This window comes from Oculina patagonica, chromosome 4 (genome assembly GCF_052425735.1).
Source record: "Oculina patagonica isolate OP01 chromosome 4, crgOcupat, whole genome shotgun sequence".
NCBI lineage: Eukaryota > Metazoa > Cnidaria > Anthozoa > Scleractinia > Oculinidae > Oculina > Oculina patagonica.
In genome coordinates, this window is record NC_135761.1 from 55,799,437 (window position 1) to 55,820,179 (window position 20,743).

The 20,743-nt window shown below is 39.4% G+C and overlaps 1 pseudogene across 1 annotated transcript; it reads left to right on the forward strand.

The window, feature by feature from the left end:
- Positions 1-3,037: 3,037 nt before the first annotated feature.
- On the forward strand, positions 3,038-20,667 carry LOC144648006 (uncharacterized; annotated as a pseudogene). The gene is made up of 8 exons (XR_013569656.1): positions 3,038-3,800; positions 7,005-7,160; positions 10,514-10,914; positions 12,237-12,597; positions 12,639-13,659; positions 14,135-18,798; positions 19,074-19,593; positions 20,242-20,667. The product of XR_013569656.1 is annotated as an uncharacterized LOC144648006 (transcript).
- The last annotated feature ends 76 nt before the right edge of the window (positions 20,668-20,743 follow it).

The window sequence follows — 20,743 nt, forward strand, 5'->3', positions numbered from 1 at the left end:
CTGAACTTGTGAAAACGAGACAACTACGGGGACACTTGCGAGGGAACTAAGACTTAAACAGGACACTCGCTTGCAAGGAAGTATAACATCTAGGTTAAATGAACTTCCTGTGCCTATATTTTCAGGTTACAAGTTTGAACATTTTAACGCCATTCCAAAACGCGACCACGAACAATATTCGAGTTCGATCACGTTTCGATTTTGAAAATCAACATGGCAATGGAATGATTTAAATCTTTTCACTTGACATTGCGGCGAAATGTACTTCGCGCATACAGCTTTGTCAGTCGAGCCCTCTATAATAAAGTCGTTGAGAAATGTTGACTTGGTTTTGAAATGTTGACTTCGTTTTGAGATGTTGACTTCAATGTCCGCCAAAAAGTATCGTATGTCAAAATGTTACGTAACATCCGGAAAGTACCGCCATGTGGATATGGTCGGCCTGGCCTTTGAGTATCATATGTCAAAGGTAGTCTAAAGATTACGGCTCGTGGTTGCTGCGCGGAAAGTGTTGTCGGCAGACCTAGCATTTTGGAACAAGTATTTAGCTTTGTTACTCCAGCTCGCTATAGCTACATTGAATCGGCACGAATAACGAATTGGACGCTGTTAAAGATGCTTTGGGGGCGCTGTAAAGTGTTGACTGGCCTGCACGACTCCTGCGGTTGGCAAGAAGAAAAGAGTCTAAAGCCTTTGTAGCTTGGTTCTGATGAGAGTATCTGTCGGATGTTGAGAGCTTAAGTTGGATGTTGAATGCGAAAGTTAGATGTTCAGCGTTAAATTTGAATGTTGCGTGCCAAAGTTGATTTTTGGCGGGGTTGGAACGCCATAAGGAAGCCGCCGTTACACTCTTGGGTACCGGGATCTAACCACGAACGTTAACTGAACGGACAGCAACAGCAACAACTTGGCTTGATTCCAACATCAGTTTGTTACTTCAAGGTTGTATAAATCGAAAGAGCATGACAAGTGCAGTTGCTTATATACTATTTGCACATGCGTCTATTGTTAACCGAGTATAACAAGTGCGCTAACGCCAAGATGGTCCGAGATGTGAAACACCGAGCAATTGCAAGGTCACTTGAGGTTAAAAGTAATTACGCTTCAATAATTAGCCAAAACAACTTTCCAGCTTTCAAACTTTGATGTAGGCTCGATTTCCAGCCACACTTTCGGGAAAAGAAGCCCGCGGGGAAGACCAAAGACATGACCCAAGAAGACGGCGGAAATCGAGCCTAACTTTGATGGATAATGGGTAATAATAATTTTCGAAAATTTAAGGTGGCTCTGAAACCGCTCCGGAGATTTGTTTTCACTTTGAAAAAGTTGCATCTTAACATTCTGATCATTATTCAAGAACGAAAAATGGGGCTCACCGGACTCATTTTTGAGTTATAAGCACTTAAAGAGAAAATGAAGGTTGTTTTAACAGGTTTTACCGTTGCTATGGTTACCAGTCACGTAAAGAAAATAACCAAAATTTGTTTTGTCAATGATTGGGCATTTTTATACCATTTTTGTAGTGATAACTGGTAAATGTTTGTAGCACTGACACATCAAAGTATGAGAGATGGAAAATACTGAAAACCGTTTTGAGCCTGTTTTGAGCCTTAATAAACGAAAACTTCGAAGTTAAGAGGAACGCTCTATTATTTTAACGCACGCGTTTTTGTAATTTCGAATACTTAAGTCAATAGAGTGTTTTTCGGCTAATTAGGCGCTGTTGGCTTTTAAAGTGTTTTTAAAAAGACTGGGGGAAAGAGAAGGCAGCAACTAGTAAGTTCGCAATCCCTAGTGCTGATGGTATAACAAGGGTCATTGAGTAAAAGGAGTAAAAGAAAGGACCGATCCAAAATATAAGCAAACGAGAAAAAGTATAGATATGGTTCGTTGCGAGAAGTTTTTGACATAAATTGCTTACCAAAGAAATTTGTTTGACACACAATTCTCTTAATTACTGAGCACGATAAAAATAATAGAACTAAACCTATAACTACATAATTAAACACACAAATTTGTAAATGGAAGACTTCAAATGAGATGTAGCTACGAACAAAGTGAAAAATAACATTTGTCCCAATTATATTGCCGACCTGTTTCAGAAGTCCTAAACTAGATACGCCTTACGTACCAAAGAATTTGCAATCCCTCGTTTTAACACAGTGACACGATAGAAACCTTGCCACATTTTTTTTTAAGAAAAACATTCGTAAGCATAACTTGGCATTGCTGATGACTGTTCAGCACTTGCATTTAAAGTAGTGGTTTATGTATTGATTTATTTACTTTCATTCGTGTATATACTGGAAATCTTTTAAACTTGTTTTAGCGTTTTTGACCCATATTATACTTATTTTAGTATGTCTTGGTATTTAAATGTAAATAGCGTCGCTAAGGTTTCATTTCATTGAAAAACTACGTACATCCAGATTTCTTTCTTAACTGTCTTATTGAGGGAAGAGTAACCTTTACTGGAACAGAAGAAGATATTGTCGATCTCGCAATAGAGAAAAGTCTTCAATTTTGATCGCATGTGCGTTTAATTCAGCACAGAGTAGGGATGTCAATTGTAATTTCTACACTATTATACTGAATGAAAAATTAACAGAGATGACAATATTGCGTTTATCGGCACCTCTTTCAACAGTAATACTTTAAATGTTATCCTCGCGATACGCTTTTCACCCCGTTTGCACTGAAAACACTTGCCGTCCGCATTTCTGGCCTGTTCCACAGTGTAATACCGTCTAGTATTTTTCGCGTTCTTTTTCCCTAATATGGTCAAATGGCACAATAGGGAAATACTGTAATAATGCATTGTTTTGTATTAACACTTTATACAATTCCCCCCCCCCCGCCCCTCTCCTCCCCACTACCCCTCACCCGGCACTCGGACTTAACTCAAATCTGTTAGTTTGGCTCACTGAATGCTAAGGTATGTTCATGACGTTTTTCTTTACAGACATCTCATAACGACCAGTAATACAGGGAGCAATAGGAAACATCATCGTATTTTCAGCGTTGTGTAACTTGTGAAATGGCTGACCCTGATGAAGTGCTTCGGTCAACGCCTGGAAAGGCAAATTTCCAACGTATTGTACGTCTTTTGATATGTGGAGGCACCAAGCTACTAGGCGAGATTTTTGACAAGCTATGCCCACCAAGCGATCTTCCCAAAAAACTGAAGAATACAGCTACACGCAGCTGCCTTAACCTTTCCCCAAGGTTGTACGGCAAGACAGAAGATTTTGATATAACACTACTTTTCGAGTTGCTGACGACAATATGCAACGTAAACCCTCCGGCCAATGGTTGGAATATTATACCAACAGATAAAGAACATAGTTTAGCTGCAGATTTAGTCAGAATTAAATATTACCGTAACTCCGTGTATATACACATAGACGAACTCGTGGATATAACAGATGAAAAGTTTTCGTCACTTTCGCAAAAGATCAAGAGAACCCTTGTAAGAATGGCGGGGAAAATCGACCAAACGAAGAAACTAGAATGGAGAAATACCGCTGATAAATTGTTAAGTGATCCCCTTGCAGTAGAAGATGAAAGAAATGTACATGAATTACGGAGCTGGTATAGAAACGATATGAAGAAAGTAAATGAACTAAACTTCCCAACTCAACCTGTGCAGGCTGGGAAAGAAAGATTGAAGACAAGTTTCCAGGTTGGATCAGAGACAGCAGTTCGAGAGAAAGCTCAAGACATCACAAGTAAGTCGGGAAAGGTGCAACAATCCATAGATAGGCCCAACTCCTCATCTGGCGACTATCAAAGAACTGAAGGTAAGTTAAAAAAGAACGTCTTTGTTTGACTGGCATGCAATCATTGTTCCTCGAGGAAAAAAAGACATTTCCTGTTTATGTTAGTAATGCAAACCAATTCAAAAGGCAGCTATCCCCAAAGGGGGGGGGGGGGGTACTATACAGAGTTTCATACAGGGAGGCTCTGCCATGAGATAAGGGCCATTACTCTTTTGTATACCATTTTTGACATGAAAGGTTACCCATTTTTATAAAAAAAAAATAGCAATGGTATATTGCAATTCCTGCGTTTTGATTGGTTGACAGGAGATGGTATATGAGCTCATATACCATTGATCACAAATTTGGTAGCCGATACGCGTCAACGAAAATAGCTGGAGAGCTCAAATATTGCAATTCTTTGGGCGTTTTTAATAAAATAATTATTCCACTCGCGCTTGTTGGATATGAGATCGTTATAGTCAACGAGGCACGTAGCACGGAGTTGGCTATCTGCCGTCTCATATCCAACGCGTGCTCGTGGAATAATTGTAAAATATACCTTCCATGAAAAAATTTCGTACCCCTTTCACATATCTACAGTTGAAATACTGCATACCTTTTCTACACTTTTCACATGAGTGACACCTTACTTTACTTAGATGAATTAACCGTTTGGTGCTTCTCTTTCAAAGTATTTAGAAAGCCCTTTAAAGAACTTTCATGTACTTTAACTCGTGAAATCCCAACTGGTAAATATACTCGGGCGGAGCAGGAGGCAAACAAAAAAAATAAGAAAACTAAAGAAAAAAAACTAATCTATAAAGGCTAAGAAAACTAAAGGTGTGCAAAGTTTTCCCCCTCAGACAGAAAGTCCTAGGTACGGCCCTGCTCCCCGGGCGGGGGAGGGCTACCGCTGCTGTAATAAATGTACAATGACGCAATGACGGAGCACGGCAAGCCAAAAGTACCAAAAGGGGAGATGTCGTCGAACAAATTTAATGTGCACCGAAAGGAACACTACTAGCACGGCCACCATCAACTGAAAGCTGCGGGTTTTTTGTTGCCACGAATATCGCCCACTTCCTTACACACCGAATTACTGCGCGTATTATCTTGGAAAAAAATACGCATTACAGAAGAGTAACATCTGCGTTGCCATCAGGCCAGAGCTTATTTCGGTTTTTCCCATTAACACAAATGCACATATAGGTAGCGTAATACATTTGTGTTTTTCTTCCATTTGAAGGGCTGACTAGTTTTGCAGCTTACGTAAAGTAATTTTCAGTTAAAAGGTTTTGCACAGACATTAAAACTGGACATCATTTCTTTGGTTTTTCGAGTTTGCCTCTTCTTACCTGCAACTTTTGCAGCAACGCCCCTTTTGAGGACACTCCCAAATTTCTCGAGGTATTATGAAAACGAAAGTTGAAATGTGCTCTCGAGACTCATCTAGCTCACCCGATATTACTTAGGCCGCAAGAGAACTGAAGAGATGCGCGAAAAAATTCCCCTGCCCGTGATTTAATTTTTTTTTCTTTTTAAAATAACCGGCATAAGTGACTCATTCAATATGAAGAAAACCTGAGGTTGTGGCGGACGTCTAGTCCCGCGCTTCTCTCCTCGCACCTCGAATTACAACTCGCAAGCCTCTCATGTCACTTGATTCTGGCCACGTAGATCACTGGCAAACCACGTCATTAGATAAAACATTCTCACGTCAGTTGATTCAGCGTTGTGCCGTATCTTGAGCCCTCAAAATATTTCATTTACTTGAATTTTTTTTAATCTGGGACGCTTGCCGCAACGGTCCATTTTTGAGTCTAATGCTTGCGTGCGCTTTGCGCATGCGCATTAGACTCTTTGTTATATGAAAAAAGCTGTTAGCAATCCCAAGGGAATGGTTCGGGATCGATAATCGTTCGCTGTAATATAGAAAACAATGATCAGCTGCAAGAACGGACTCCGTACGGACACGCACGATTAGTTTCAATTAAAAACAGCCAATCAGCGACACGTGTTCCCACGCATAATTAAAAGTTCTTTCTCAAGTCACGATTATTCAACACTTGAACAGGACGAAATAATTTTCCAGTTAAGACATTTGTAAGCTTTTTGTGAAAATAAATCTTCGTTTTCAGTTCAGTTAAGCACTTGTGTTTTCGTCTTGCTTAAAAAGCAAGACGTCTTTGAGAAAAAATATTTCGACGGCGACTCGCGTTTATTTACACAATGCGACCAAATATTTATTTTGTTTTAAAAAATAGAAAACTTTACCTCGGTTTTTGTATTTAAGTCATTCGAATTTTGACCAATTTTTTCTTTACAGTGCAAACAAAAACCTTCAAAAATAAAAGATGTACATGGATAAATGTAAATCAAGTTACGCGACTAAATCAAAATGCGTTTGTTTGGCCGCTTTGCAGTATTACACTGTCCCGGCCTTTGCCATACACTGAAATCGAATTTCATGCTTTTACGACTCTCAGAGATCTTAAGTTCTTCTTACAGCTAGAAAAATCATAAAATGGTTACATTGATATGGAAGTGATGATTCGCGAAATTTGTACATCATGATAAACAGTCTTCGCTCCTGTGTATGGTAGCTCGATAATAATTGCCTAGTTTCCAGCGTTCAAAAGGTCATCATTATATTGACGTGAGCATTTACACCCGTTTTTAGGAAAATCTGTCACTAAGTGCTTACAGTACAATGGAGTAACAGTCACTATTTCAAGTGCTTTTATTGCAAAATCTGTTTCAAGAGTCATCATCAAAATGGTGAAAAATCTGAAAGAAAACGATGTGAAGTTCTTCAACCCTTGTTGTAATGAACATGCTTTTTGTAAATCGTCACGCAATCTTGTCCAAATGTTTAATCGTTTCTGCTTTTACGGACAATACGGAAGAAGTAACATCAACTCCTGTTCATACTTTAAATTTTGTGAAGCATATAACATTTATGACTGTTTCGTTTTCATCCATAATCATCCACGATGCCCCTAGCTTGCTATAAGCATTTTAAATTAAACTCCCGAACACAAACCTCTAACCAATTTTAACCGGCTTACGAAAACCGCGCAATCTGTATCACTATGCCATACGGCATTAGACTCATGTCACCCTTGGTGACCTATTTTTAAACCATTTTTTTGTTGCTCTATTAAACTTTTAAGTTGAATATAACTTTTTGAGCTTCTTTCGAATAAAGAGGAATATCTCAGTGTTTTTACTACTTTCCTTCAGCTTTTAAAAACATGGACACTTTGTCAACTGAAGAAACTCAAATCCAAGCTGCTGAGGAAACTCGCACACTGCCTATTGAGGCTAGTCAAACCAAATTTGTCAAGAAAGCCCAACAGGCCCAAGACATTGAGGAAACCAAACCCCTTACTTTGAGTGGTAAGTATACTTCTTTGTAGATTAACTTCTACCTTTATCACAAAGCTAAATCTCCTTTTTTCGAAATCTTATAACTAGAAAAGGTATGGAAAGGAAGGTTTTATTCAGTCATTTAAAAGACAAAGTATACTAGAAAAAATTCGAGTTTTCAAGAAAGAAGTCGAGCGCATGGCCGTGCTACACATGCCACAGCACCGAGCTACACGTACAAGAAACACTGAGGATTTATATTTATAGTATAATTTATAGTGGATTTGAGATTTAGTGATCCCAGGTTCAGGTTCTCCACTTCGACCACTGACTGGTGTTGTTTTCGATATTACCTAGTACAGTGAAACCCCCATATAACGATTTTCGAAATAACGGTATTTCCGGTATAACGATGAATATTCTATGCTATGTCCCGCCAAAAGTTTCAGTTAAATCTATGGGACAGAACCCGATATAACGATCTTCGATATACCATCTTCACTAATAAGAATTTAGCATACCGAAGATAAAATATTTCCCAATATAACAATATTATCCGTTTACAGTCACAATTTCAGCAAAACACTGAAATTGATACAATAACATTACAGTAATGGAGTAATCTCTAACTTTTCTATAAACAGCTTTGTACGATAATGAACGGAAATGATACTATGACCTAAGCCTCTTAGATTCAGGCGAGCAAGAAAGAGAATTTCTTTCCTCTCTTTCGGTGATGGAAGACGTGTTTTTTTTTTTAACAAATGAGGCAAACCATACTGAAGGAGGCCTTCAGGAATGAACAAGTGTCTGGGTTTACAAAACAATGAACACCCGAACTTGATAAGTAAATACGACAACAGTCGCAACTTCAAATGTTTAATGTTAGTTTTGTTGCACTTGTATGATTCACACCACAGAATTTACTGCGTGAACTTTGAAGACTTCTAGTGCTTTGCAAACTGTCTTAGGACATTGCTGCCTGCTTAGAATGTTACATTTGTGAATCAATTGGTACTCGTTACAAATTTATTAAATAACATGCAGTAAAAAAGTACATGTTAGGTTTACCGCGATATAACGATATTTTTTGGTTATTTTACGGTCATTTAGTAAATAAACCCCTTCAGGCGGCTGGTATATTGGAGGATAATACCCGAGGCTGAAAGATTGTCGAAAAATGAACAGTTGGCCGAGAAGCGTAGCTTCGAGGGCAACTGTGAAATTTTGAGGACAATCTTTCAGCCAAGGGCATTATCCTCCAATATACCAGCAAGCCAGAAAGGGGTTTATTTATTTTATAACCCTCCGATTAATTTCTTCATCGCGCTTTATCGCCAGTAAATTTATAGGAAAAACCTACGTAATAAACCCGGCGTAACTGTGGTTGAAACAAATGTAAGTTGATTGGTTTACGTAGTTTTATAACTGTAAATTCATTAAAAGTTAGAATTGAATAAGGTGACTTCATTCGTTTGTTTTGCGTTTGCCTACAAAATCGAGCGACGGATATCAAATCGGACGGGGTATATTCGCTGATACCCGTCGTCCGATTTTGTACCACGTGATGCGTTTTGTCCAATGAGCGCGCGCGAAAATTAATCGGTGGGTTATAAATCGTTATATCGGAGTTTCGATATAACGATTCCTCCATATAACGATATCATTTTACTTTTCCCTTGGCATATCGTTACAAATTTATTAAATAACATGCAGTAAAAAAGTACATGTTAGGTTTACCGCGATATAACGATATTTTTTGGTTATTTTACGGTCATATCGTTATATCGGAGTTTCGATATAACGATTCCTCCATATAACGATATCATTTTACTTTTCCCTTGGCATATCATCGGGGTTCCACTGTACAATGTTTTTGGCCCTCGTTGTGTTCCCTTTATATGCTTATCCTAAGGTCAGTTTGTACTTGGTCCGTAAGACTTATAGGCCAGTTTTGCAGTTTTAATTTTTTATTATAAAAATAGAGTTGATGTTCGTGGACGTAAATATGTTTTTTGGCCCGACTCAGGCTGAATGTTGCCCGAGGCGCAGGCATGGGCTAAATGAGCTCTGAGAAGGACCAAAAACATATTTACGCCCAAGGACATCAACTCTATTACAAATATAATCATTTCAGAGGGCATTAAGTTCAAGGAATCAAAAACAGTTAGCGATATCTTGAACACTGCCGTTGCGAGTCGGCGTTTATTTCTGATGGAAAAAACAGGTTTAAAATTTGCAAGACTCGGTAGAAAACCGCAAAACTACTCAAAACAATGTTTGCTTGGAAAGGAAATTACAAAATTCTATCGGCAACAAAGAAATAGTCGTCATTTAGATGTGTTACAATTAATTATGCATTTAACTGAACTGGCAGTTTGGAATATGCCTGAAATTCAACTCAGCGAGTTTCGCTCGACGAAGACAAATTACATTCACTTCGCCGCCTGGATTCTTCTTTGAGTTTCTGTAATTCCTCTTCATCTAGCTGAGAATACTGAGAATTTGTTTCGTTGTGCTTCAACCATTTTGTCGTTATAAAGCTCAAACACAGTTAGCAATTGCAAAAGGAAGCGTCTCGACTCAAATTGAACGGAGCTTGAAGCGATGGCAGCTTATGCTAGCCAGCAAGGAAACGGCGCGAACGGTTGAATGGTTTTTCAGTTCTGATTGGTTGGCTTCATTATTTTCTTGTTTCTGATTGGTTCACGCACGCAAAATACGCCACAGTACTAGACTGTCCACAGCCCTCTATTTTTTCGTGTTTTTTTCGATCGATGACCGCGGGGTGAGAATGGCGAGAGAACTGGACGCCGGCGCAAAATGGAAGAAGCAAGAGGGTGGGGGGCGGAGCTCGCGTTTGCTTCGTTTGCTTTTTTGCGTTGAAAAATCGAGAGGTTGTGGACAGTCTACCACAGTACCCGATGGAATGATTATAATGGCGAGTTTCGATTCGTCTATTGTTAGTCAAGTAAGGTCGTTCTGTTTGAGCTCCGTGTTCGCAGTGAGAGCAAACGAAAACTGACGCCTTATTAATTCAATGTTTACAACTTATGAATCCTGTACATATATATGCTTTTCGTATAAAATGGATAGCTCAACCATAGGCCAACTGGCCCACGATGCCAGATCTTTACCAGTTTATACCGATATTCACAGCGTTGAGGTATTAGGATTTTTGCCACTGTTTTGTAAAAATAGGGTACCTGGCCGGGCTTGATTACTGGCTACCGTGTTAGTGCGAAGTGTTTCATCAATAATAACAATCTGCTATTATATAACGCGAACTTACTAAAGAACCTTAATCAGATCATTAATAATGATATCGCCTATTTTAAAGAATTGGAGGCCAATGAAGAAATGGAGAAAGGTCAAGATATAACAGTGGATAAATACCCTTCAGAAGAAGAAGAAGAAGAAGAAGAAGAAGAAGAAGAAGAAGAAGAAGAAGAAGAAGAAGAAGAAGAAGAAGGAAGAAGAAGAAGAAGAAGAAGAAGAAGAAGAAGAAGAAGAAGAAGAAGAAGAAGAAGAAGAAGAAGAAGAAGAAGAAGAAGAAGAAGAAGAAGAAGAAGAAGAAGAAGAAGAAGAAGAAGAAGAAGAAGAAGAAGAAGAAGAAAAAGAAGAAGAAGAAGAAGAAGAAAAACAACAACAACAACAAGAACAACAACAACAACAACAACAACAACAACCAGAGGAGGAAGAGGAGGAGATTGACGAAGAAGTACAGGCGAATCCTGAAGAGCCTTGCTATTATCCTTCACAAATAGAGATGGCAGCAATTCTTAAAAATAGGTCACCAAGGGTGACATGAGTCTAATGCCGTATGGCATAGTGATACAGATTGCGCGGTTTTCGTAAGCCGGTTAACATTGGTTAGAGGTTTGTGTTCGGGAGTTTAATTTAAAATGCTTATAGCAAGCTAGGGGCATCGTGGATGATTATGGATGAAAACGAAACAGTCATAAATGTTATATGCTTCACAAAATTTAAAGTATGAACAGGAGTTGATGTTACTTCTTCCGTATTGTCCGTAAAAGCAGAAACGATTAAACATTTGGACAAGATTGCGTGACGATTTACAAAAAGCATGTTCATTACAACAAGGGTTGAAGAACTTCACATCGTTTTCTTTCAGATTTTTCACCATTTTGATGATGACTCTTGAAACAGATTTTGCAATAAAAGCACTTGAAATAGTGACTGTTACTCCATTGTACTGTAAGCACTTAGTGACAGATTTTCCTAAAAACGGGTGTAAATGCTCACGTCAATATAATGATGACCTTTTGAACGCTGGAAACTAGGCAATTATTATCGAGCTACCATACACAGGAGCGAAGACTGTTTATCATGATGTACAAATTTCGCGAATCATCACTTCCATATCAATGTAACCATTTTATGATTTTTCTAGCTGTAAGAAGAACTTAAGATCTCTGAGAGTCGTAAAAGCATGAAATTCGATTTCAGTGTATGGCAAAGGCCGGGACAGTGTAATACTGCAAAGCGGCCAAACAAACGCATTTTGATTTAGTCGCGTAACTTGATTTACATTTATCCATGTACATCTTTTATTTTTGAAGGTTTTTGTTTGCACTGTAAAGAAAAAATTGGTCAAAATTCGAATGACTTAAATACAAAAACCGAGGTAAAGTTTTCTATTTTTTAAAACAAAATAAATATTTGGTCGCATTGTGTAAATAAACGCGAGTCGCCGTCGAAATATTTTTTCTCAAAGACGTCTTGCTTTTTAAGCAAGACGAAAACACAAGTGCTTAACTGAACTGAAAACGAAGATTTATTTTCACAAAAAGCTTACAAATGTCTTAACTGGAAAATTATTTCGTCCTGTTCAAGTGTTGAATAATCGTGACTTGAGAAAGAACTTTTAATTATGCGTGGGAACACGTGTCGCTGATTGGCTGTTTTTAATTGAAACTAATCGTGCGTGTCCGTACGGAGTCCGTTCTTGCAGCTGATCATTGTTTTCTACATTACAGCGAACGATTATCGATCCCGAACCATTCCCTTGGGATTGCTAACAGCTTTTTTCATATAACAAAGAGTCTAATGCGCATGCGCAAAGCGCACGCAAGCATCAGACTCAAAAAACGAATTGACGCCATTATGTCATATTACCACAATATTTCGAGCCTGAGAGATGCCTTTAACGATGTTGAATTTGTAGTTTACACGGCCCGGTATCGAATGCTCAGCGATCAGACAGAGAAAAGGATTAATCATCCCGATGCCGGTGTACTCTCAAAGGAAGAACTGAAACGCACTGGTAAGAAACGGATGTTCATGTACGTTCACAGCAAAGAAACGAAAAAGCACTTTGAAGAACTCAACAATGATGTTCAAGAAAAGCCTAAAACCCTCTTTCTTCGTCATCATAGCAGATGAGTGCCACTGGGGCATCACGAAGGACAAGGAAGAGAAAAAACCGTCTGCTCATAATTTGTTCGTCAACACGTTGAGGATAACAACTTAAACGAACTTTATCAGTCAGCATATAAACAGTACCACAGCACTGAAACGGCGATGATCAAAGTTCAAGATGATATTCTTCGGGCAATTGATAACAACTGTTGTGTAATTCTGCTGCTACTTGACCTTTCAGCAGCATTTGATACTGTTGATCATCGTATCCTATTAGATCGTCTGTCACAACGGTTTGGTATCGTAGACAACGCTTTGGAGTGGTTCCGATCATATCTGTCTGACCGGCATCAAGTCGTGAAAGTAAATGGAAGTCAGTCTTCTCGTCGTAAGCTCCGCTGTGGTGTACCTCAGGGTAGTGTCCTCGGACCCATTCTATTCCTGCTCTACACGTCCCCATTAGGCGATATCATGAGGTACCATCAGGTCAAGTTCCACCTTTACGCTGATGATACGCAGCTGTATCTCACCTTTAAATCGTCCCCTGAGATGGCTAAAACGGCGATGGAGGCTTGTGTGCGTGACATTGATACTTGGATGACGGCAAACATGTTAAAGATGAACAGGGACAAGACCGAGTTACTTGTCTTGAAGGCTCGTCATCGTCCACTCCCCCCACTGACGTCTATTTCAGTCTGTGATGAGGATATTGACCTATCATCTAAAGCCAGAAACATTGGTGTAATTTTCGACACATCTATGTCCATGGAAAACCACATTACTGCTATTTGCAAGTCAGCTTTCTATCATCTTCGGAATATCAGTCGCATTAGGAAATATTTAAGTTTTCATACTGCTGAAATGCTGGTACATGCATTTGTATCCTCCAGATTAGATTTCTGCAATTCACTTTTGTTTGGACTGCCTAAACAAACTTTAAAGAAGTTACAGCATGTTCAGAATGTAGCAGCCCGGATTGTGACACTTACGCGAAAATGTGAACATATTACACCGGTACTTTATAACCTTCACTGGCTACCTATAGAAGAGCGCATAATATTTAAGCTGCTTCTTATAACATTCAAGTGTTTGAGGGGCTTAGCCCCAACTTATCTGTCTGATATGATCAAGAGATATGTTCCGAGACGTAATCTACGTTCCATGAATGGCCATCGCTTGGATGACGTCGCCTATAATTTGCGCAGCTAAGGATTTCGAGCTTTTTCTGTAGCCTCGCCACAACTCTGGAATGCCTTACCCTTAGAAATTCGATCGTGCAATGGCATTTCAGAGTTTAAGTGCAAACTAAAGACACATCTTTTTAGGAAAGCTTTTAGTTAGATATTTTTATAATTTAGTGTATTTTTACAATTAACTTAGGTGAATTAGTTAGTCTTTTTATTCGTTTTAATTCTTTTATTGATCTTTTATTCTTTTTATTATATACAAATTGTAACTTTTTTTTTAATATAGATATGTAATTTTTAATTGTAAATAACTTGTAAAGCGCTATTGGTTAGAGATAGAAATAGCGCTATATAAATAAAGTTATTATTATTATTATTATTATTATTATTATTATTATTATTATTATTATTATTATTATTATTATTATTATTAAGAAATCTTCCTAACAAATGTTGTTGTGGTCCAAATCTCTGCAACACCCTTCAACCTCCTGACACAGAACTCTCGACTTCCTGTTGTCAGATGTGTTCTTCTTAACGACAACATCTCTACCGAACACAACGCATATAAAGCAGGCGATCTTGTGGTGCTGGAACCTAACTTGGAAAAGCACGTGAAAAATGACTCGAAGAAAGTAGAACTTCACGTTGTTCACTGGTCGGAGGTTGAACTGAAGAATTTTGAAAGGGGAATGCGGATGAAGCTCAAGTCAGCTTTAAACATCGAAGATGTTCCATATCAGTACCTTTGCGTTTCTTCAGACGGGAAGTTAAGTGTTACATCTAGTGAAGACAAGGCAGATGATTTTATTGTACAGGGAAGCAACGGTATAGTGATCCTTAAAGTTTTCCCAACTAAAGAGAAACAGAAAGCAAAGCGTTTGACTATCTGTCAAGATGCACTCGGAAATTTAGAAGCCAAAGATGACCCAAAAAAGCCAACAAAATTTGAAGTTAAGTTGGATTTTGGCGTTGGAGTTGTCGCATTTGGTTCCTGCGAAAAACAACATCACTATATTGCTGTTGATGAACATGGCTATGTCAGTTTAAAAGCAGCAAAAGTGGAGCGCACGCGTGGTGTATCCATCATGAAACCACTCCAATACGTAGCTAGAGTCTCCTACCATTTCTTCATGGACCGATGTGGTCCAGCGGAAGTGGACGTGGTTGGTAAACAGTATATGAATTTGAATTTCTACCTGAGCACCATGAACGGTTCTACCAAAAACGAGCAAAAGATAAGGGAAGATGAGAATTTTCAAAAGATTGTAGACAGGGCTAAGAAACAGACGAAAATGTCCAAAACAGGCTGTCCTTCCTTCTCAATTGATGCCTTACTATGTGCAGAGTACTGCTACCACATTCTTCATGCTAGCGTTTTTGACAGTGATAAGAAAATACGAAGAGCACTTACTTCTACCACAGACGAATCACCTGCTACAGAATTCAACAGAAAACTCGACGCCTTTGTCAGGACACTCAAGAACGAAGGAACAATTAACCCGAAAAAGTACATTGCAGCAGAAGCTTTCGAGTTTGTTCGCAACGAACTCTGTGACAAGGCGACACATGATTTTCAAAACAACTTGAAGAACTTGTCAAAATTAACAAAACGAAGTTCAACTAAAGAGAAACAGGAGGATTTAACAGAAGTGGAGGAAGACCTTACTATCTCATTCGTCGCCTGTCTTATGCATCTTGATCAGCAGAAGCTCCAGAAAGTCAAGGAAATCCCATGCTCAAGCAAAGTTGTTGAAGAGATAAAACAAAATGTGCAAAATAACAACTACCAAGTGATGGTTCAACTCTGGAATAGTATTATCCAAGAAGACGAAACAAGTTCCTTGGTTCGAAATTTGATTCAGAGTGGCAAAGGAAAAATGGGCAAAATGAAAATTGTACGAGCCAAAAGTGGGAAAACCGCAGATCAATTTTACTTTACTCTACGATTGGCACGAACAGAGTCTTGCTTTGAAGAACGCTTCGAAGTCATCAAAGACTATGGTGGCATTCAGATCGAGAATCAACTCATGAAATCATCAAGCCCTTTCTTTCGCAAGCTTCAGACAGGAAACTGCCAAGACCACTTTGATTGCTCTTGCAAGACGTTACGCCTAGAAGAAGGCCGCAAGAAGTGTTCAGAATGTCATCATGTCCACAAGTTGATAACGCAGTATGAAGACCTTGACAATCTGGCGTGTGTCCTTATCCTGGTCGACAAAGGTCGTATGGGAGACACATTTCCCCAAAGTTTTAATTGCTTGGACCTTCGACTGAGTTACGACAAAGACGAAGGTTCGTCATTGTGTCTTTCAACAGTCATTCAAGAGCTTGGAAGAATGTGTCGTTATTCAAAGTCCCCTGCCAATGACAGTCCTTACGTACTGGTTGGAAGGTCGCTGTTCAAAACACTTCGAAAGTCACTGGAATCATCTCCTTCAATGAACGCAATTTCGTGTAATAACGTGGATCGCTATATGATAACAAATAGCAAAAGGAAAGATGAGACGTGCTTGCCACTACGTTGGCTAGGCCATAAAGCTCACAAGGATAGCTATGATTATGAAAATGAACAGAAGCACCCCAACAGAATCCTTCTGCAAGCCGAACCCCAGATTGGCAAGACCGGAACGTACCTTTGCCTTATCAGAGATTTGCGACTAGACATCCTCGGAAAGGAAAAATGTTCTGTTTCCTCAGCACCTGTATTTGATGAAGGCATCTTTTACCACGAAGAGTGCGACTTGTCCGAAGAACGCGTGGTCAGTGAAACGGAGAAGAGGCAAGACTGGCAATTTCCCTATTGGAAGACTATTCAAAATTCTCGGAGCCTGAACAAAACACCAGTGGCACCGGGAAAGTACTCGATTGGAGGATGCGTCTACACTCATGAAACGGAAGAAAATCCTTATGTTCTTTTGAAACAAAATGGGCAGAAGTTGGCCAAGTCCAAGCGCCAATATCAGAAACGAGAATGTGCAGACAGTGAACGAGCTTGGCATTGGGACCATTTCGAAAAATGTGCTGAATGTGGAAGACTTCTCCAGGGCGAAAAACCAGTTTTGGAAACCTTCGAAGTTCACATCGATGGTAGACCAGTTACTGTTAAAGTTTCAATTCCAAGCAGCCGCCATTCCTTTAAACATCTCTACGAACAGCTCAAAAACACAAGATCTACAGAACAGGCTGTTAAAGAGCTCAGTACCCCCACTTTGCTATATTGGATATTTCATGCTTCACACAGAGATGACCCTCGCAAGTGCACCTTGAATTACCACCACGTGATGCAAGAAAACGGGCAAATCTACAGTTATGTACAAGTCGCCGTTGTTCGCAGTGAAAAGTTCAAGGCTTACAGATCCACTTGGGGAAAGGTGCTTGCCATTGTTCAATTGCCAGATACGCTGCCTAACTGTGACCTTGGACCAAGCGAAGGAGGGGTGGGGTATGCCAGACTGTTTATTCAGAAGATGGCATTTGCCCTAAATCAAGAATACATTTTTATGATCGATGACAATGTGGTCGCAATGTCCGAAGCAGTATTCAGCACTGGTAACGCATCTGCAGTTGAAGGAAGAGTTGTAAGAGACGAGAATGGCGTGATGCAGATGCAGCGCTGTTCTTTCCTGAAACCGCTCAAACATCTTCAGAAAATAGTACAAGGAAAGGCCACTCCAGCCATTGATGAAGGCAAATATGAGCCCCATCCGTTAAAAGAAGAGTTCAAATCTCAAGAGGTTCCACTGTATAGCTACACTGGTCCTGCCAAGCTGTTCAGAAACAAGCAGCATGAAAGCTACGGAATATTGGGTCTTATGAGAAGTTTTCCAGTGGCAGTGAATCCATTTTCAAAGACCCAAGTGTATGCTGCTATTCTGCTGAATGTCAAGAGTACCGTGGCAAAGGGCGTCTTCTATCGCCCTTGGCCCTGCTGGGAAGACCTACGCTTCAATGATGACTGCGATAAAGCTCGTCTCTGGGTTGTGAAGTGCAATCGTTACAGTTTTCTCAAAGTTCAGTACAAAGATTGGATCAGCAACCTAGCTATCTCAAAGATCTTTGAATGGAACGATGACAGCATTCTTAAGGAAAAACCACCTTTGAGTGAGCTTCCCAAAGAATTGGAAGAAGGTATAATCCTGGAGTATCTTCGCAATCTTGTGAACATCCAGGGTCCTGAGAAGTGTTTCAAGGGATGCATCGGCTATGACCGACAGAAGGCTATTAATGACTCAGTCTCTCCTGCAAGAATTGTTGAACAAGTGAACGCAATGGAGGGAACGAAAGAAGCTTTTGATAATAAAATTCCTGTCCTGATCCTTTCCTACTGTGCCACCAATTTGACGCTTAAAACTTTAAATGTTCTTAGTTCACGATTTTGTGCCACTAAGGAAAAGATCGTTTTCGTCGCAGCTGCAAACGAAGTAATTGAAGAGTTTGAGAAGCAATCGAGGCTTCAAGTGACGTTAGCCACCATACCAAATAAAATTGGTTTCTGTTCCGAAATGAGAGACAGAAAAGCTGAATTTGCCGTTTTGTCCGCTGCTGACCCAAAGAGGCAGCGATTGCGATACATTCTGATCGAAGCGTCTTTCCCACAAGACGAGGGGACCAACGAAGGAGAAACGAGTACCATCAGAGAAAGGAATCAGTTGAACACCATTTACGAGTTACATGTAGAGGAAAGTACCTCATCCGATGACACGCAACCCGGCACGCAACAAGTCAGCAAGGAAAAGAAAAGTGGAAAGAGACTGGATGCATCTTTTCGAGACACTCCTAGTACCTCCGTTCTAATCAAGCGACCGAACATTACTGAAGACAACAGTGGGGATCAGGTCGTAAGACCCTCAAACTATGAAAGAAAATACCATTTCTCACCGATCAATACTCTAAAAAGAAAATTAAACAGAGGAAATGACAGTATTCAATCGGAGGGATGTAGACACCAGGAAACGTCGCAAGAGGACTACGACATCTTGGGAATTGATAAAGGGAAAAGAAAGAAGACAGAGTCCGCTGGAGTCAAAGCGCAACACAACAGCGACGAGAGCTTGATCAATATCATGAAAAAGTATGGTGCCACATCAGAAGTGCCTTAGGAAGAAGGGGTGTTAACAAATTTGACAAGCAACATAAGCAATCAAACGCCAGCCAGTAAACTACAGAGTGCGCTTTGCTCAGACGACAAAGAACGACCGTCTGAGGATGTTTGTATTAACAAAAACTGAAGAGATGGCATCCATAACGACAAGGAAGGAAACGATAGCGAAGACGAACCGGGTAGGAAAAGGCGTTCGAAAAACTCAACAAAGAAGATAGATCCCAATGATCCTGCAAATATGGAAGGAACCAAATACAAATACACTAAAAGGGAATTGCAGATCTTTATTTGGAAGAAGTGCGCAGTCCGCTCGAAGGTTTTGATGACCTTGAGAAGAAGGACGAAGATGGTTTCACCGCACTGTTGAAAGCCTGCTCCTTGAATTCCATGAGCCCTCATGTGATGCAGCATCTTATTGATGAAAAAAATGTAGGCCTCAATTGTCCGCCTCCTGCTGACTTTGACAACCACCACACAGTAGCCAAGCAATTGATTCCTGGAATGTCCGCTTTGTCAGTAGAAAAGAATGAAAGAATATGAACCTAGGACGCCGACGTCGAAGGCAACACTGCGCTTCATTATTGTGTACATTTAATATCCAAAATTGGCTTTGAATGCCTTTTTCCTCTTCTCACGCCAACGCAATGGAAAGAGATGCAGAATAGAGAAGAAAAGAATCCTTTGGAAATTTCAAGAGAGATTCTTCAGACCCAAATCAGCGGGGAAAAGAGGAAAAAGCTCCTGCACATGCGTGACGAAATGGATGGTGATTAGTGCTCGGGAACAGGAGGTATCACTGATATAGTTACTTTATTTGTCACAAAAGTTTAACGTAATTAATATGGCACACATCTTTATTTCTACTACACATCAGAAGACCAACTTTCTGAAGCAACGTCGAAGATATAGTATATGTATTTAAAAATGAGTTATTTAAAACATCTAAGAAACTGGGTGTTTCAGTTCTGTTCAGTTCTATTTTGTTCTAATGATGTCTGGATAATGAAAAAGCTGTAAAGAGCGTCAACGTTAACATTGGCACCAGAGGCAGTTCAAAGGCATTCCGTAGTCGGGCTTTTTCCGTAAAGGACAAGTTAAGTTTATCCCTTAATAAAAGTTAATCGCCGTATATTAATAACTAGATGTATGATGTTTTGTGTGTATGCCATTTGTCAGTTTTTCTTTCTGTGTGTATGTCTTTTTGTTAATTTTCTAGGTTAGCCTAAAAAGTTTTTTAATCTTAAACGGATTCTATTCAAGTAATCAACGTCAACTTACAATATCAAATACATTCCCAATAAAACACGTTATATTAGTAAAGTGCATCGTCAATGTTATGGATGTACCGCGAAATATTAAGTAAAAAAACGTACAGACAGTAAGTACTAAGATTTCAAGGTTAGCTGAAAATATTGTTTGTTTCTGTTTTTGTTGGTAGTTTGCAAGCCTGAAGCGACCACTTCAATGCCTTTCAGTTGTTCTTACTGCAACTGCTCACCTGGTCAAGATGAGAACATTCAAGAGAACGTTCTAGTTTTAAATGTTATAATAATGTAGATATTACATGTATTCTATTGGTATAATTCCAGTTTTTAACTATGTTTGTGAAGTATAGATGAATCCACAAAGCTGCAATTGATCACACCGATCACAGTTAACAAGACCTCAATATTTATATGCAATTGAGACATAATTTAAAGTATACTAAAACTTGTGTGACTTGTTTTAATCGTGTAGGAAAAAGCGGTTTAAACCCCATTTAATCAGTGTATTATTTTGTAGTTTTATTATCGCATGTAAGGGTACGATGTTAATTTCAGATCCATTGCAATACGAAGGCAATAAAGGCAGGTTATTCACTCAATTTGCATTGCATTTACTTAAGCTTAAAAGAGGGTCAAAATCTAAATGGGGTACGGGAATCTCAATTGTCAGTTCAG